We start from the raw sequence: 19,151 nt of genomic DNA, 5'->3' as shown, positions 1-19,151 counted from the left end.
CGTTTTGTTGCTATTTGCCTTCTAATGGCGCACGTTAAGAAGTTACAAGTAAATGATTTTTGGTGCAGAGATACTGAACGCACCAGTTTTCAAGAAGCTATGTCCCAAAACCATTTTTGTCTCCTTTTCAGAATGCTACACTTCACTGATAACTTTGTGAGCACTGGAAGCGACAGTGTATTAAAAATCAGGACGATTGTTGGCACAGTTCGTAAGACTTTTTGTAATTCATTTCGTCCTCATCACAAGATTTCTGTAGATGAGTCTCTTGCTGTTCAAAGGACGATTATCCTTTAAGTAATTTGTTCCAACCAAGTAAAGTAGATTCGGAATAAAAGACATTTGAAATGTGACTGTCAGACTGGGTTTATTTAGGATTTTATTGTATATACACGCTCAACAACAGTATTTGGGTTCCACAATTTAGGGAAAAGTGGCAACGTAGAGTCAACTCTTATGGGACTGTATTTGCAACAGGGTCATATTCTCTATGTCGATAACTGGTACACCAGCCCAGACCTGTTCCTCTGGCTTCACAACCATGGAACAGCCGCATATGGCACTGTTCGTAAGAATAGGAGCAACATGCCAAAACTACAGAAGAAATTAAAACGAGGAGAAACTGAGTTTAAGCCCACTGACAACATCCATGCTATCAAGTGCTGCAATAAGAGAGAGGTGTGCAAGTTGACCCCAATTCACACAAGACAAGTCGTTGAACAGAGAAGACTGACAGAAATACTGGCGAAAAAAATAAAGACAACGCAGTGTATCGTAGATTACTGTCCGAGTATGGGTGGAGATGACCATTGTGACTTGTTACTGAACTCAGTGGGATCAATGCAGAAGACTGTGGAATGGTACAAGAAATATTTTTTTTACATTCTGGATTTGAGCATTTTAAATGCTCATGTCCTCCACCGGTCGGTAACAGTGCGAAAAATGGCATTCGCTGAGTTTCACCTTTCTCTCGTAGGGGAGGTTGTAGAAAAATACGCTCCACAACGGAAAAAGCTGGTAGGGCAGGCGGTACGATGATGAGAATCCACTGCCATTCACAGGGAGACGTTTTCCGGCTGTTATTGTGAGTGAATACTCGCAGAAAAGTACGCTAATGCGCATATGCGTGGATTGCACCAAACAGAAAGTGCGCTGCGAAACTAGACACCAATGCAAAACTTGCAACGTTCCATTTCGTGTTGTACCCTTCTTTGAGACATAACATACAAAGAATCACTACGAATCATTGGGTCCGTCGGAGGTTCGAGTCCTCCCTCCGGCAAGGGTGTGTGTGTTGTCCTTACCGTAAGTTAGTTTAAGTAGTGTGTAGGCCTAGGGACCAATGACCTCAGTAGCTTGGTCCCATAGTACTTTATCACAAATTTCCAAAACCTTCTAATCATTTGGAGCTAAATCTGAGAAAATTTGCTGACACTTCTCAACGAATTAATAAAAAAAATGTAAAGAGAAATATAAATACGTTTTTAACTTCGCCAGTGCTGCTCCAAAGCCTGGATCGGAAAGGAGGATGGGAAATATATCTACATCTACATCTACATGGTTACTCTGCAATTCACACTTAAGTGCCTGGCAACGGGTTCATCGAACCATTTTCATACTACTTCCCTACCATTCCACTCTCGATAAAGGTACACCTAAATCTTTCCGTTCAAGCTCTGATTTCTCTTATTTTATTATGATGATCATTTCTCCCTACGTAGATGGGTGTCAACAAAATATTTCGCGTTCGGAAGAGAAATTTGGCGATTGAAATTTCGTAAATACACTCCTGGAAATTGAAATAAGAACACCGTGAATTCATTGTCCCAGGAAGGGGAAACTTTATTGACACATTCCTGGGGTCAGATACATCACATGATCACACTGACAGAACCACAGGCACATAGACACAGGCAACAGAGCATGTACAATGTCGGCACTAGTACAGTGTATATCCAGCTTTCGCAGCAATGCAGGCTGCTATTCTCCCATGGAGACGATCGTAGAGATGCTGGATGTAGTCCTGTGGAACGGCTTACCATGCCATTTCCAACTGGCGCCTCAGTTGGACCAGCGTTCGTGCTGGACGTGCAGACCGCGTGAGACGACGCTTCATCCAGTCCCAAACATGCTCAATGGGGGACAGATCCGGAGATCTTGCTGGCCAGGGTAGTTGACTTACACCTTCTAGAGCACGTTGGGTGGCACGGGATACATGCGGACGTGCATTGTCCTGTTGGAACAGCAAGTTCCCTTGCCGGTCTAGGAATTGTAGAACGATGGGTTCGATGACGGTTTGGATGTACCGTGCTCTATTCAGTGTCCCCTCGACGATCACCAGAGGTGTAAGGCCAGTGTAGGAGATCGCTCCCCACACCATGATGCCGGGTGTTGGCCCTGTGTGCCTCGTTCGTATGCAGTCCTGATTGTGGCGCTCACCTGCACGGCGCCAAACACGCATACGACCATCATTGGCACCAAGGCAGAAGCGACTCTCATCGCTGAAGACGACACGTCTCCATTCGTCCCTCCATTCACGCCTGTCGCGACACCACTGGAGGCGGGCTGCACGATGTTGGGGCGTGAGCGGAAGACGGCCTAACGGTGTGCAGGACCGTAGCCCAGCTTCATGGAGACGGTTGCGAATGGTCCTCGCCGATACCCCAGGAGCAACAGTGTCCCTAATTTGCTGGGAAGTGGCTGTGCGGTCCCCTACGGCACTGCGTAGGATCCTACGGTCTTGGCGTGCATCCGTGCGTCACTGCGGTCCGGTCCCAGGTGTACGGGCACGTGCACCTTCCGCCGGCCACTGGCGACAACATCGATGTACTGTGGAGACCTCACGCCCCACGTGTTGAGCAATTCGGCGGTACGTCCACCCGGCCTCCCGCATGCCCACTATACGCCCTCGCTCAAAGTCTGTCAACTGCACATACGGTTCACGTCCACGCTGTCGCGGCATGCTACCAGTGTTAAAGACTGCGATGGAGCTCCGTATGCCACGGCAAACTGGCTGACACTGACGGCGGCGGTGCACAAATGCTGCGCAGCTAGCGCCATTCGACGGCCAACACCGCGGTTCCTGGTGTGTCCGCTGTGCCGTGTGTGTGATCATTGCTTGTACAGCCCTCTCGCAGTGTCCGGAGCAAGTATGGTGCGTCTGACACACCGGTGTCAATGTGTTCTTTTTTCCATTTCCATGAGTGTAGATCTCGCCGCAAAGAAATCCGCCTTTGTTTCAGTGACTGCCACCCAAACTCGCGTATCATAATAGTGATACTCTCACCCCTATTGCCCGATAACACGAAAAGGGCCGCCCTTCTTTGCACTTTTTCCATGTACATCGTCAATCCTACCTGGTAAGGATCCCACACCGTGCAGCAATATTCCAGCGGAGGACGACAAGTGTAATGTGGGCTGTCTCCTTAGGTGGCCTGTCGCATCTTCTAAGTGTCCTGCCAACAACGCGCAGTCTTTGTTTCGCCTTCCCCACAATATTATGTATGTGGTCTTTCCAATTTAAGTTGCTCGTAATCGTAATTCCTAGGTATTTAGTCGAATTGACAGCCCTTAGATTTGTGCTATTTATCGGATACCCAAAATTTATCGGATTTCTTTTAGTACCCACGTGGATGACCTCACACTTTACCCATGTGGATGACCTAACACTTTTCTTTGTTTAGTGCCAATTGCCACCTTTCGCACCATACAGAAATTATCTCTAGATCATTTTGTAATTGTAATTGATCGTCTGATGATTTTACTAGACTGTAAATTACAGTATCATCTGCAAACAATCTAAGGGGTCTGGTCAGATTATCACCTAGATCATTTATGTAAATCAGGAAAAGCAGAGGGCCTATGACACTACTTTGTGGAAAGCCAGATATCACTTCTGTTCTACTCGATGATTTACGGTCTATCACTACAAACTGTGACCTCTCTGAGAGGAAATCATGAATCCAGTCCATATGCACTCAATTTGATTAATAGTCGCTTGTGGGGAACGCTATCAAAAGCCTTCTGGAAATCTAGGAATATGGAATCGATCTGAAGTCCCTTGTCGACAGCACTCATTACTACATGGGAATAAAAAGCTAGCTCTGTTGAACAAGAAGGATATTTCCTCAATCCGTGATGGTTATGTATCAATAAGTCATTTTCTTCAAGGTGATTCATAATGTTCGAGCACAGTATATGCTCCAAAATCCTACTCTAAACTTGAATACTGCTGAGCAGTGTGGGATCCGTACCAGATAGGGTTGATAGAAGAGATAGAGAAGATCCAACGGAGAGCATCGCGCTTTGTTACAGGATCATTTAGTAATTGGGAAAGCGTTACGGAGATGATAGATAAATTCCAGTGGAAGACTGCAGGAGAGACGCTCAGTAGCTAGGTACTGGCATTGTTGAAGTTTGGAGAACATGCCTTCACCGAGGAGTCAAGCAGTATATTGCTCCCTCCTACGTATATCTCGCGAAGACACCATGGGGATAAAATCAGAGAGATTCGAGTCCACACAGAGGCATACCGACAATCCTTCTTTCCACGAACAATACGAGACTCAAATAGAAGGGAGAACCGATAGAGGTGCTCAAGGTACCCTCCGCCACACACCGTGAAGTGGCTTGCGGAGTATGGATGTAGATGAAGATGTAGAATGCGTGGGTTAAAAGCTAGTAATATCCTGAGGACAGTATCAGTCTCTTGGAGATACGTCGGCAGTGAGTGTGTAGTATTGCAATTGGGATACAATTTATGTGTCGCATCGTCAGTGTGAGGGTGCGAGAATTACCGGAAACAGGCAGTGGTGCACCGGTTACAAGCTAGTAGAGTCCTGAGGGGAGCATTAGTCTCTTGGAGATACGCAGGGAGGGAGCCTATAGGATGCAATCGCAAAGCAATTTCTCTGTCGCATTGTCAGTGTGACTGGGCACGGGTTAAAGTAAACACGCAGCTGTGCATCGGTTACAAGTTACTAGAATCCTGAGGTAGGTATTAGTTTCTTGGAGAGATGTCATCAGGGCGCCTGTATTATGCAATCGCGAACGAACTTCCGTGTCGCATTGTCAATATGAGGGATGCGAGGATTACAGTAAATGGGCAGAGGTGCGTCGATTACAAGTCACTAGAGTCCTGATGGCGCTATTAGTTTCTAGGAGATACGTCAACAGGGAGCATTTAGTTTGCATTCGCGAAGTGATGTCTGTGTGGCATCGTCGGTGTGAGGGTGCGACGGTTACTGTAGGTGGGCAGCGGCGCATCGGTTGCAAGATACTAGCGCTCTGAGGCTGGAGAGACGTCGCCAGGGAGCCCATAGTATGCAACCGTGAAGCAATTTCTGGATCGCATCATGTGTGTGAGGGCGCAAGGAGTATCAAAGGCCAACGATGGAAAAACGTTTTCGCTGAAAATACCTTATTCTTATGTTTTTTAGTGTGGGAAATCGTAATATGATACTTAAAACCTGCATCTCCCACAATTTCTTCACATTTTACAGTTAAATTTATTAAATTAGGCGATTTTTAAAGAATTTTATAACTTTTATATAGTTAAAGTAATTTAAAAAGGGGATGTTATGAATGTGGATGACGTTGGTAGCAATGCTGAAAAAAGGTTCGATCTTTTTTTGTGTTTTCAGATGGTGTTTTGTTTACTGTCAACGTAACCTCACATTCCCGTTCCCTACATCTGCTCAGTACGATGTGTAATCGTGGTTGTACAAAATCTGACAATTTTTGTTATATTTTTGGTCAATTTGTGATTAAAAAACACCTAAGAAACATTACAGACTTTGTGAAAAAGGTTTATCATACTTTGGATCTAAACTTGGTAATAAAGATAAATCTTGGGCGTCGCATAAGGTATGATATGTGCGTCTTGAAGATCTAAGAAAACGGCCAAAATAGGAAAAGAAAGCCTTTAGATTTTCTTTTCCTATGATATGGAGGGAGCCAAGAAATCATTCTTACGATTGCTACTTTTGCAGTGTTGATATTACTGCTCATAATTCGAAAAACAAGAAGATAGTAAGCTACCCTAACCTTCTGTCTGCCATCTGACCAGTAGGGCATGGTGTAGATTTTCCGGTTCAAGAACCGCTAGATGATTTAAATTCTATTCCAACAGAAGTATTTTCTGTTGTACAATCTGATTTAGATGAACCAGATGACGATGAATTCCACTGTAATACAGGAAGTCTAGAGCCCAAATTGTTTACTCAGATCGAGATTAGCGATTTGGTTATCGATCTGGGCTTAATGAAAGAAAAAGTTGAATTGCTTGGCTCCAGATTAAAAGAAAATAACTTACTGACAGTTGGAACTAGCCTATATATGTATAGAAAGAGAGAGCAGCAATTTTCTAAGTTTTTTCAGCAAGGAGGTGATTTAGTGTACTGCTCAGACATTACCAGTCTGATGAATGAGTTTCGTACTGAATACAAAAAAAGACTGGAGGTTGTTTATTGATTCATCCAAAACTAGTTCAAAGGCTGTTTTATCACCAAATAGCAACATGTATACATCTATGGACACTCTGTACATATGAAAGAAAGCTATGAAAACCTAGCATTAGTGCTAAATAAAATAGGCTATTCCGCTCTTGGTTGGATGATATGTGGTGATAAAAAATTACATTCGTGCTTCTTGGTCAGCAAGGTGGCTTTACCAAATTTCCATGTTTCTTGCGTGAATGAGACAGAAGGGCTATGTATAAACACAGGTGCAGAAAGAACTGGCCTGTGAGGGAGTCTCTGGTGACAAGAACACTGGACGCTAAAACCTTGTAGATCCAAAAATATCTACTCCTATCACCTGTACATACAAAGTTAGGCCTAATGAAACCGTGTGTAAAGGCTTTGCTTTAAGATGGACCATGTTTTAAGTATCTCTGCCAAAAGTTTCCACACCTTTCGGAAGCTAAACTAAAAGAAGGCATCTTTGTCGGACCTGAATTAGAAAATTGATGTTAGATGTTAATTTTGAATCCACAATGACTTTAAATGAGAAAGAAGCATGAGTGTCATTCAGGCAAGTCAGCACGAAGTTCTTAGGACTTTAAAAAGACCAGAATATGTTTCTATTATAGCTACAATGTTAAAGAAGTTTAAAACATTAGGATGTTTAATGAGCCTGAAAGTTCACTTTTGGAACTGTCACCTTGATCACTTCTCGGACAATATGGGAGTTGTTAGTGAGCAGCAAGGAGAGCGTTTCCACCAAAACATTAAAGTGATGGATAAACGCTACCAAGGCCGCTGGAACACCAACATGATGGGGACTACCGTTGGTCACTTCACCGAGAAGTTAAGCAAGCGACTCTTTGTAGAAAAAGCTACACAAGAAGCTTAAAGGAAAAGGAGAAAGAAAATACAAACCATTTCCAGCTGACTAGTGAAACCTCTATTAACACATATCATTGTTTTAAGTAGCTTATTGTCAATACAAACCATGTTTATGTTCTAACAAAGCGTTTCGTTGATTTGACCATTTACCGTATAGCATAAGATTTTTATATTGTATAGTAAAAAGCATATTGCTCGAAAACTATGGGTGATTCAGAAAAGCTAGGGCTAGATTTGGATACAGCTCATTAAAAACTAAAAAGATCAGCGATCAAAGTCAAAAATATCTTTCAAAAACATTTTTCGTTGCCCTGTGTTACAGCACTCCTCGGGCAGCGGTGCATCTGTAACAAGCAACTAGAGTCCTGAGGGCGGCATTAGTCTCTTTGAGAGACATCAGCAGGGAGCCTGTAGTACGCAATCGCGAAGCAACTTCTGTGTCACATGGTCAGTTTGAGGGTCTGAGGATTACAGTAAACTGGCCATGGTGCATGTGTTAGGAGTTACTAGGTCTCTCGGGGAGACTTTGGCAGTCAGTCTGTAGTATGCAATCGTAAAGCAGTTTCTGTATCGTATCGTCAGTGTGACGGTGCAAGGATCACAGTAAATGGGCAGCGGTGCATCGGTTGCGTGCTACAGACTCCTTATGGCGGCATTGGTCTCTTGGAGAGACGTCGGCAAGGAGCCAGTAGTGTGCAATTGTGAAGCAATTTCTGTGTCGCATCAAGAGTATGAGGGAGCAATGATTACAGTAAACGGTCAGCGATGCATCGGTTAAAGCTACTCGAGTCCTGACGGCGGCATTAGTCTCTTGGAGAGTGATCGGCAGGGAGCCTGTAGTATGCAGTCGCAAAGCAACTTCTGTGCTGCATCGTCAGTGTGAGGATGCGAAGTTTACAGCAAACGGGCAGCAGTGTTTCGGTTACAAGTTGCTAGAGTCCTCAAGGCGGCATTAGTCTCTGGGAGAGAGAACGTGGTGTATCCAATGGAAAAGCAATTTTTGTTTAGAATCGTGTGTGTGAGGGGGCGAGGATTACAGTACGTGTGCAGCAATGCATCGGTTATAGACTACCAAATTTCTAAAGGCGGCATTAGTTTCTTGGAGAGACGTCGGCTGGGAACCTTCAGTATGCAAACCCGAAGTAGTCTGTAACCAAGTCACTGTTGCCCGTTTATTGTAATCCCAACACCCTCACAAAGAGGATGCGACAGAAAATTTTTTGCGATTACATACTGCATACTCCCTGCCGACATGTCTCCAAGAAAGCAATGCCGCCATCAAGACTCTAGTAGCTTGTAATCGATCTACCGCAGTCCATTTACTATAATCCTTGCACCCACTCACTGACGAAACTCCACAGAAATTCCGTAGCGATTACATACTACAGCTCCCTGCTAACGTAAAAGACTAATACCGACTCTGCGGATCCTAGTACACTGAAACCGAAGCCGCCTCTTTATGGTAATCCTCGCACACTCAAATTGCGAAACAGAAATTGCTTCGCTATTGCATACTACAGTCTCCCTGTCGACGTAACTCAAAGAGATTAATACCACACTTGTAACTCACGCACTGCTGCCACTTTAGTGTAATAGCCGCACGCTCAGACTGACGATGCGACACAGAAGTTGCTTCGTGATGGCATACTACTAGCTCCCTGCCGACGTATTTCCAAGTGACTACTGCCACCCTCAGGTCGTAGTAGCTTGTAACTGATGCGCTTCTGAAACTTTACTCCATTCCCTGCACACTCACACTGACAATGCGACACAGAAATTGATTCGTGATTGCATACTATAGGCTCCCTGCCGAGGCATCTCCAAGAGACTAATACCACCCTCACGTCCCAAGAAGGTTTTAACTGATATACCGCTGTCATTTGACGATTGTGCCCGCACCCTCATACTGACGATGCGACACAGAAAGTGCATCGGATTGCATTCAACAGGCTCCCTGCCGAAGAATCTCCGAAAGACTAATACTGCCCTCAGGTCACAAGAAGCTTGTAATCGATGCACCGCTGCCACTTTACCGTAGTCCCCGAACCGTCAGCCTGACGATGCGACACAGAACTTGGTTCACGATTACATACAACAGGTTCCCTGCCGACGTATCTCCAAGAGACTGGTTCCACATTCAAGACTCTAGTAGCTTGTAACAGATCTACAGCTGCCACTTTACTATAGTCTCCGCTCCCTCCCACTGGTGATGTGACTCAGCAATTGCTTTGCGACTGCAGATTACAGTCTCCCTGCTGACGTATCTCCAAAAGGATAGTATCGCCCTCACACCTCTGCAAGCTTTAAACTGATGCACTGCTAGCACTTTACTGTAGTCCTCGCATCGTCACAGTGACGATGCGACTCAGACATTGCTTTGCGGTTGCGTATAATAGGCTCCCCGCCGACGAATCTCGAAGAGACTGTTACCATCATCAACTTTTGTAGTCCTGTCTTCCTCAGTTGCGTGCAACATTACGGTATACTGATAATTTTTACGTTATGGACAGTCCGACAGCAACTGAATGAAACACAATTTTAGTGCCATACGCATTTCGCCTTCATTTTCTTCAACGCATCTTTAGTGGCTTGGAATATGTATATATGTCTACTACACATAGAAATCTCATAGTAGAAACTGAACACATCCTTACTCGTGAAGAAGAACAAACTAATTGTGAAATAAACATAGGACTGACAAGTGCATAATAAAACAAACACGGCAGACACACAATAAGAATAACCAAACAGAAGCAGCTACTATGAAAAGGTTAAAACCAGCAAACAATAACATATTAATAACAAGAGCAGACAAGGCAAATGTAACAGTATTCAAGGATAAACAGCAATCTATCGCAAAAACCAAGGACTGTATAAACACCGACGCCCACCGACGCCATACAAAAACTGAAGTCAGATCCAGCTACACGACTCCAGGCAAACGTGAAACTAACACTGAAAAACATTGAACACACACTCACAGACAAACAGAAATACTACATAACACAGAAAAAACTACAAAGATTAACATTCCGCACTCAACCAAAAGTACATAGAGACGGAATACCAATAAGAGCAGTTATCAAGAAAACCCCAACATACCTAGCCAAACACCTCCAAAAGTTAGTTACAAGACACTCTAAAGCAGAAAACAACAGAACAGTGATAAACACAGGAAACTTAATAGAAGATATACAGAACACACAGGTAACACACACAACATCACTGATTTCATTCGACATAGGAAATATGTATACCTCCATCCCTATCACAGAAACAATAGAAATCATAGAACAAAATCTCTCATCCCACAGCAACCTCACCACAGAAGCAATAAAAGAAATAACAAACATGCTCAGACTGACAACTGAACAAAACTACTTTCAGTCTGAGAATCAATATTATCTACAAAGTGATGGATTGTCCATGGGATCCCCAATATCAGGAACATTAGCAAACATATTCATCAGTCATCTAGAAAATCAGATATCTGAAAAGATAGCCACTAATGAAAGTTTCAAGATCACATATTGGTACAGACATTTAGGTGACATCATTTGTCTGGTGGATGAGTCAAGTGGGAAAATAGATAAACTCCATTCGGAAGTCAACAATGCTCATTAGAACATAATTCACACCTCAAAAGAAAAATAATACCAAATAAATTTTCTTGACATTGCAATAAAAAAGAAAATGGCAAACATACATTTAACACCTTTAGAAAATCAACAGTCACAGACACAATTATACATTACAAATCTAACCATCCCCACAGCCAGAAGCTTGTAGCAATAAGACATATGTTACATAGATTAAACAGAACAACAAGAGAAACTATGAACATAAAATGAGTACAATAATACAAATAGCTAGGAACAATGGGTATGACACACATGTAGTACACAGGCTCAATCAAATAATAGAAACACAAATAAAAACAAACAAAACACTTCCAGAATACAAGAGAACTCAAAAGCTGATAACTTGCAAACACACTCAACACACAAACACGCGCGCGCACACACACACACACAATAACAACACTACACAGAAAAGAACCTGATTGTACAAAATGACCTACACACATAAATTAACAAACAGAGTTGCAAATATCAAAAAGAGAAAGGGCTTCCAATTAGCATATAAGTCTGGGCAAACCCTCGAGTCACACCTAAGCCAACCAGCTACCAAGAGGGACGAATGCCAACAATCATGAATATATAAACTAGAATGTCAAAGTTGTGATGCTGTACACGTGGGCATGACATGCAGGAATTTTAAAACACGATACAATGGACAAATCAGGTGATGGAAGTACGGAACAAACCATTCCACATTTTCGGAATATTTAAAACAACATAACCACCATCCTACAAAAATGCAACAAGATATGAACATAACGAGAATAAGCAACCATGACAAACATCTCATACAAATGTAAGAAAACTTCCACATTCAGAAAGCCATTGCTGAAAACAAACATGTGATAAATGAACAAACACACATCAGCACAGGCACCCTATTACATTTAATAATGGAAATGATATGATGAAATATCGTCCCTAAAAAAAATAAAAAAAATCTATTCGCTCCCTCGCCTTCTGAACATACACACACACACACACACACACACACACACACACACAAACACACTCACGCACACACCACTCACCGAATGAATGTTTTCCTTGAAATCAAGAAGCTCATTTCAGTGCACCACAACCCGTTTACTGTAACCCGTGAACTCTCACACTGACGATGCAACAAGAAATTACGACGAAATTGAAAACTACAGGCCCCATACAGACTTCTCTCCGAGAGGCTAGCATGGCTACGTCCATGGCATGTATGCTCTCCTTGGATTCCTGTGGCTTGTTTCCAATGCACTAAAACCTGTTTACTGTAACCCTCACACACTCACAGTGACGATGCCACACTGAAGTTGCATCCAGATTGAATACTACAGGCTCCATACTGACTTCTCTCCGAGAGATTAACGTGACTACGGTCATCGAACGTATACTCTTGTGGGAGTTCAGTAACTTGTTTCAGGTGCATCACAAAGCTTTCACTGTAAACCTCGCACCCTCACAGTGACGATACAACACAGAAATTCTGTCGTGATTGAATACTGCAGGCTCCATACCGACTTCTCTCCGACAGGATAACGTGCCTACGGTCGTAGCATGCATGCTCTCCTGGGAGTCCAGTTCCTTGTTTACGATTCATCACAACCCGTTTACTGTAACCCTCGCACCCTCACAGTGACGTTGCAACTCAGAAATTGTGTCGCGACTAAATACTTTAGGCTCCACACCGAATTCTGTCTGAGAGACTAACGTGGCTACCGTCATCCAATGTGTGCTCTTCTGGGAGTTGAGTAACTTGTTTCCGATGCCCCACAACACATTTTCTGTAACCCAGGCACCATCACAGTGAAGAAGCAACACAGAAATTGCGTCGCGATTGAATGTTACAGGCTCCATACCGACAACTCTCCCAGAGAGCAACATGGCTATGGTCACGAATGCTTTGCTCTCCTATGAGTCCAGTAGCTCGTTTCCGGTGCCCTCAATCCAATTACTGTAACACTAGCACCATTACAGTGACGAAGCAACACAGAAAGTGCGTCGCAATTGAATGTTCCAGGTTACATACCAACGACTCTCTGAGATACTAACATGGCTACGGCCATCGAATGTATCCTCTCCTATGAATCCAGTAGTTTGTTTTTGATGCACCTCAACCCGTTTACTGTAACTGTTGCATCCTCACAGTGACGATGTAACAAAGAAATTGCGTTGCTATTGAATACTAGACTCCATTTAGACTTATCTACATCTACATCTACATGACTACTCTGCAATTCACATTTAAGTGCTTGGCAGAGGGTTCATCGAACCACAATCATACTATCTCTCTACTATTCCACTCCCGAACAGCGAGCGGGAAAAACGAACACCTAAACCTTTCTGTTCGAGCTCTGATTTCTCTTATTTTATTTTGATGATCATTCCTACCTATGTAGGTTGGGCTCAACAAAATATTTTCGCATTCGGAAGAGAAAGTTGGTGACTGAAATTTCGTAAGAAGGTCTCGCCGCGACGAAAAACGTCTATGCTGTAATGACTTCCATCCCAACTCGCTTACCATATCTGCCACACTCTCTCCCCTATAACGCGATAATACAAAACGAGCTGCCCTTTTTTGCACCCTTTCGATGTCCTCCGTCAATCCCACCTGGTAAGGATCCCACACCGCGCAGCAATATTCTAACAGAGGACGAACGAGTGTAGTGTAAGCTGTCTCTTTAGTGGACTTGTTGCATCTGCTAAGTGTCCTGCCAATGAAACGCAACCTTTGGCTCGCCTTCCCGACAATATTATCTATGTGGTCCTTCCAACTGAAGTTGTTCGTAATTTTAACACCCAGGTACTTAGTTGAATTGACAGCCTTGAGAATTGTACTATTTATCGAGTAATCGAATTCCAACGGATTTCTTTTGGAACTCATGTGGATCATCTCACACTTTTCGTTATTTAGCGTCAACTGCCACCTGACACACCATACAGCAATCTTTTCTAAATCGCTTTGCAGCTGATACTGGTCTTCGGATGACCTTACTGGACGGTAAATTACAGCATCATCTGCGAACAGTCTAAGAGAACTGCTCAAATTGTCACCCAGGTCATTTATATAGATCAGGAACAGTAGAGGTCCCAGGACGCTTCCCTGGGGAACACCTGATATCACTTCAGTTTTACTCGATGATTTGCCGTCTATTACTACGAACTGCGACCTTCCTGACAGGAAATCACGAATTCAGTCGCACAACTGAGACGATACCCCATAGCTCCGCAGCTTGATTAGAAGTCGCTTGTGAGGAACGGTGTCAAAAGCTTTCCGGAAATCTAGAAATACGGAATCAACTTGAGATCCCCTGTCGATAGCGGCCATTACTTCGTGCGAATAAAGAGCTAGCTGCGTTGCACAAGAGCGATGTTTTCTGAAGCCATGCTGATTACGTGTCAATAGATCGTTCCCTTCGAGGTGGTTCATAATGTTTGAATACAGTATATGCTCCAAAACCCTACTGCAAACCGACGTCAATGATATAGGTCTGTAGTTAAATGGATTACTCCTACTACCCTTCTTAAACACTGGTGCGACCTGCGCAATTTTCCAATCTGTAGGTACAGATCTATCGGTGAGCGAGCGGTTGTATATGAGTGCTAAGTAGGGAGCTATAGTATCAGCGTAATCTGAAAGGAACCTAATCGGTATACAATCTGGACCTGAAGACTTGCCCGTATTAAGCGATTTGAGTTGCTTCGCAACCCCTAAGGTATCTACTTCTAAGAAACTCATGCTAGCAGATGTTCGTGTTTCAAATTCTGGAATATTCCATTCGTCTTCCCTGGTGAAGGAATTTCGGAAAACTGCGTTCAATAACTCCGCTTTAGCGGCACAGTCGTCGATAACAGTACCATCGGCACTGCGCAGCGAAGGTATTGACTGCGTCTTGCCGCTTGTGTATTTTACATACGACCAGAATTTCTTCGGATTTTCTACCAAATTTCGAGACAATGTTTCGTTGTGGAACCTATTAAAGGCATCTCGCATCGAAGTACGTGCCAAATTTCGCGCGTCTGTAAATTTTAGCCCATCTTCGGGATTTCGCGTTCTTCTGAACTTCGCATGCTTTTTCCGTTGCCTCTGCAACAGCGTTCGGACCTTTTTTGTGTACCACGGGGGATCCGTTCCATCTCTTACCAATTTATGAGGTATGAATCTCTCAATTGCTGCTGCTACTATATCTTTGAATTTGAGCCACATCTCGTCTACATTCGCATAGTCAGTTCGGAAGGAATGGAAATTGTCTTTTAGGAAGGCTTCTAGTGGCACTTTATCCGCTTTTTTTAAATAAAATTATTTTGCGTTTGTTTCTGATGGGTTTGGAAGAAATGGTATTGAGCCTAGCTACAATGACCTTGTGGTCACTAATCCCTGTATCAGTCATGATGCTCTCTATCAGCTCTGGATTGTTTGTGGCCAAGAGGTCAAGTGTGTTTTCTCAACCATTTACAATTCTTCGAGAATCTGACGTGGCAACAGTCACGGAATATATCACCGCCTTAGAGTCCAGTAGCTTGTTTCTGATGCACCACACCCCACTTTTTTCTGATGTACCACACCCCATTTACAGTAACCTTGGCACTGTCACGATGACGATGCACATTGTAATTGCATCGTGATTGAATACTACAGACTCCCTACCGACTTATCTCAAGAGAGACTAACTTGGCTACGGTCATCGAATGTATCCTCCCCTAAGAGTCCAGTAGCATTTTTCTGGTGCACCACAGCCCATTTTCTGTTACCTTCGCACCCTCACAGTTATGACGCATCATAGAAAGTGCGTCGCGATTCAATAATACAGACTCCATAAGGACTTTTCGCCGAGAAGTTAACGTGCCGACGGTCACCAAATGTATGCTCTTCTGGGAGACCAGTAGCTAGATTCTGATGAACAACAACCCATTTACTGTAAAAGTCGCACCCACACAGTAACGACTTAAACCAGAAATTCCGTCCCAATTCAGTACTTCAGATTCCAAGTCGACTTCTCTCCAAGAGACTAACGTGTCAACCGTCACCGAATGTATGCTCTCCTTCTAGGCCAGTAGTTCGTTTCCAATGCACCACAACCTGTTTATTGCAACCCTCTCACCCTCACAGTGACGATGCAGAACAGAAATTGCGTCTTGACGGGATTCTACAGGCCCCATATTGGCTTCTCTCCAGGAGACTAACATGTCTTCGGTCACCAAATGTAAGCTCCCCTGGAGACCAGTAGCTTGTTTCAGATGCACCACAACCCATCCATGGTAAACCTTGCACCCTACCACTGACGATGCAACACAGAAATTGCATTGCGGTTGAATGCAACAGACTCCATACCGGCTTCTGTCAGAGAGAATAACGTGGTTACGGTCACCATGTAGCTTGCTTCCAATACAACACAACACATTTACTGTGACCCTCATACCCTCACACTGTCTATGCAACACAGAAATTGCTTCACGAATGAATGTTACAGAGTCCGTACCGACTAGTCTCAGAGAGACTAACATGGCTACGGTAACCGAATGTATGCTGTTCTTGGAGTCCTGTAGCTAGTTTCCAATGCATCACAACCCCGTTTACGGTAACTCTTGCACCCTCACACTGACGACGCAACACAGAAATTGCGTCGTGATTGAATACTACTGACTCCATACCGACTTCTCTCCGAGTGGTTAACTTGGCTACGGACACGAATGTATTCTCTGCTGGGAGTCCAGTTCCTTGGTTACGATGCATCACAACCCGTTTACTGTAACCCTCGCATCCGCACAGTGACGTTGCAACACAGAAATTGTGTCGCGGCTGAATATTACTGACTCCATACCGACTTCTCTCCAAGAGACGAACGTGGCTATTGTCACGATATGTATGCATTCCTTGGAGTCCAGGAGCTTGTTTCTGATGCACCATAACCCATTTACTGTAACACTCGCACCTTCACGGTGATGATGGAGCGAAATAACTGCGTCACGATTGAATACTACAGGTTCCATACCCACCTTTCTACCAGATACTAACGTGGCTACAGTCCCAAATGTATGCTGTCCTGGAATATATTGGCTTGATTCTGATGCTCCAGAACCCGTTTACTAAAACCTATTCGCACTCACTGTGACGATGTAACACAGAAACTGTGTCGCCATTGAATACCACAGGCTCCATACCAACTTCTCTCCGAGAGATTAACGTTGCAAAAGATCACCGAATGTATTGCCTCGTGGGAGTCAAGTAGCTTATTTCTGATGCACCACAACCCATTTGCTGCAACCCTCTCACCGTGACAGTGGCGATGCAACACAGAAAAGTCGCCGCGATTGAATACTACAGGCTCCCTACCGACTTCTCACAGAGAGACTAACGTGGCTATATGTGTGCTGCCCTGGGAGTCCAGTAACTTGTTTCCAGTGCACCACATCCCGTTTACTGTAACCCTGGCACCACTAGATTGACGATGCGACACAGAAATAGCACCGCGATTGAATACTACAGACTCCACACCGACTTCTCACCGAGAGACTAATGTGGTGACGGTCACCGGATTTGTCCTCTCCTGGGAGTCCATTAGCTTGTTTCTGATGCTCACAATCCTTTTACTGTAGCCCTCGCTCTCTCAAATGGTTCAAATGGCTCTGAGCACTATGGGACTTAACATCTGAGGTCATCAGTCCCCTAGAAAAATGGTTCAAATGGCTCTGAGCACTATGGGACTTAACAGCTATGGTCATCAGTCCCCTAGAACTTAGAACTACTTAAACCTAACTAACCTAAGGCCAGGACACACATCCATGCCCGAGGCAGGATTCGAACCTGCGACCGTAGCGGTCGCCCGGTTCCAGACTGAAGCGCCTAGAACCACTCGGCCACTCTGGCCGGCTCGCACTCTCACATTGATGATGCAATACAGAAATTTTGAGTCGCGATTGAATGTCAAAGACTCCATACCGACTACTCTCTGAGAGTCTAACGTGGCTACGAGACCGTAGGCTAGAGTCGCCATTGCGAATGGTACCTGTCGTCTTTTACTAGTGCAAGATACTGTTAATATCAGCTACACGAAATATCTCTTTACTGTTTCTCTAACTCCCAAGAATGACTCCGGAAGTACGGGCTTAGTTTGCTTGTTGCAACAAGTACGGAATTTCTGATTAGTGCATCAAATATATTTAAATATTGATTAATTAAACTGATAAGATGGCGCCACCTTTCAGATCATTTGATGATGTAATAAAGGTTCAATCCATATATTGTATATAATTTAATTAGGATAAACTTCGTTGAAGCAGACTGACTGTCGATTGGAATTGCGTTCTGAGATGTAATAGCAAAGAATTTGTCAATAATTAACATTAATTTCTCGGCAACAGTAACATATACACAGAAGTTAAAATACAGTTACATTGGATGCTAGCGGATGCATCGACACATGACACATTATACAGCACAGCATCTGGACCAGCACATGTGGCGCAAGACTGCTGAATTACTGGATGCATTTTATCAAGATAACACACACCATGTTCACATTGGTCATTCACACTACGAAAGATTGAAAAGAAAGAAAAGCTTCCCTAATCCACATTTAAGTTCACTGGTTCATAGCGCGACTGCCTTTAGCAGTCAGTTTCTTAGAACAAAGTCCACTTCTAAACTCCGTACAACTCAGTAACTTTGTAAATAAGTTTACCAAACAAGAGCACATCTTCTCCGTCACGAAGCTAAGGCTTCAGTTCGAACATGGGAGGTGTTTACGTCGAACTGCAGTCTCACGGTGTACAAAGAAACACACGTGCTGCGCCAGAGCACGGGCCACAAAGTCTGTCAGAATGAAATAGAAATTGGGCGGTAAATTAAATAAAATTTAGCACAAGCATTCCACAAAGCACACAACACACTCATACATGATACGCAAAAGTAACTACAGCTGTACAACATGTGGCGGCACCGCTCATCAACGACAAGCCACATTTGTTCGAAGATCACATCCAGTAAACGGAATGTTACTGAAATTAACACCGTTCCCTGATTGAATTAGTTGGTGCGGCTTGACTATGAACGCCACGCACTGGAGTGAGTACCGGGAACTCAAACAAAGCTCTCACACGTTTCAACTCAGCAGTCAGACATGCTACTCAGAGCATCCGTACTCACAGGCGTCCTAAGGAAGAGTAACCTAATCGT

Source organism: Schistocerca gregaria, chromosome 6, assembly GCF_023897955.1.
Source record: "Schistocerca gregaria isolate iqSchGreg1 chromosome 6, iqSchGreg1.2, whole genome shotgun sequence".
Classification (NCBI taxonomy): domain Eukaryota; kingdom Metazoa; phylum Arthropoda; class Insecta; order Orthoptera; family Acrididae; genus Schistocerca; species Schistocerca gregaria.
Note: the sequence above shows the minus strand (reverse complement) of the source record.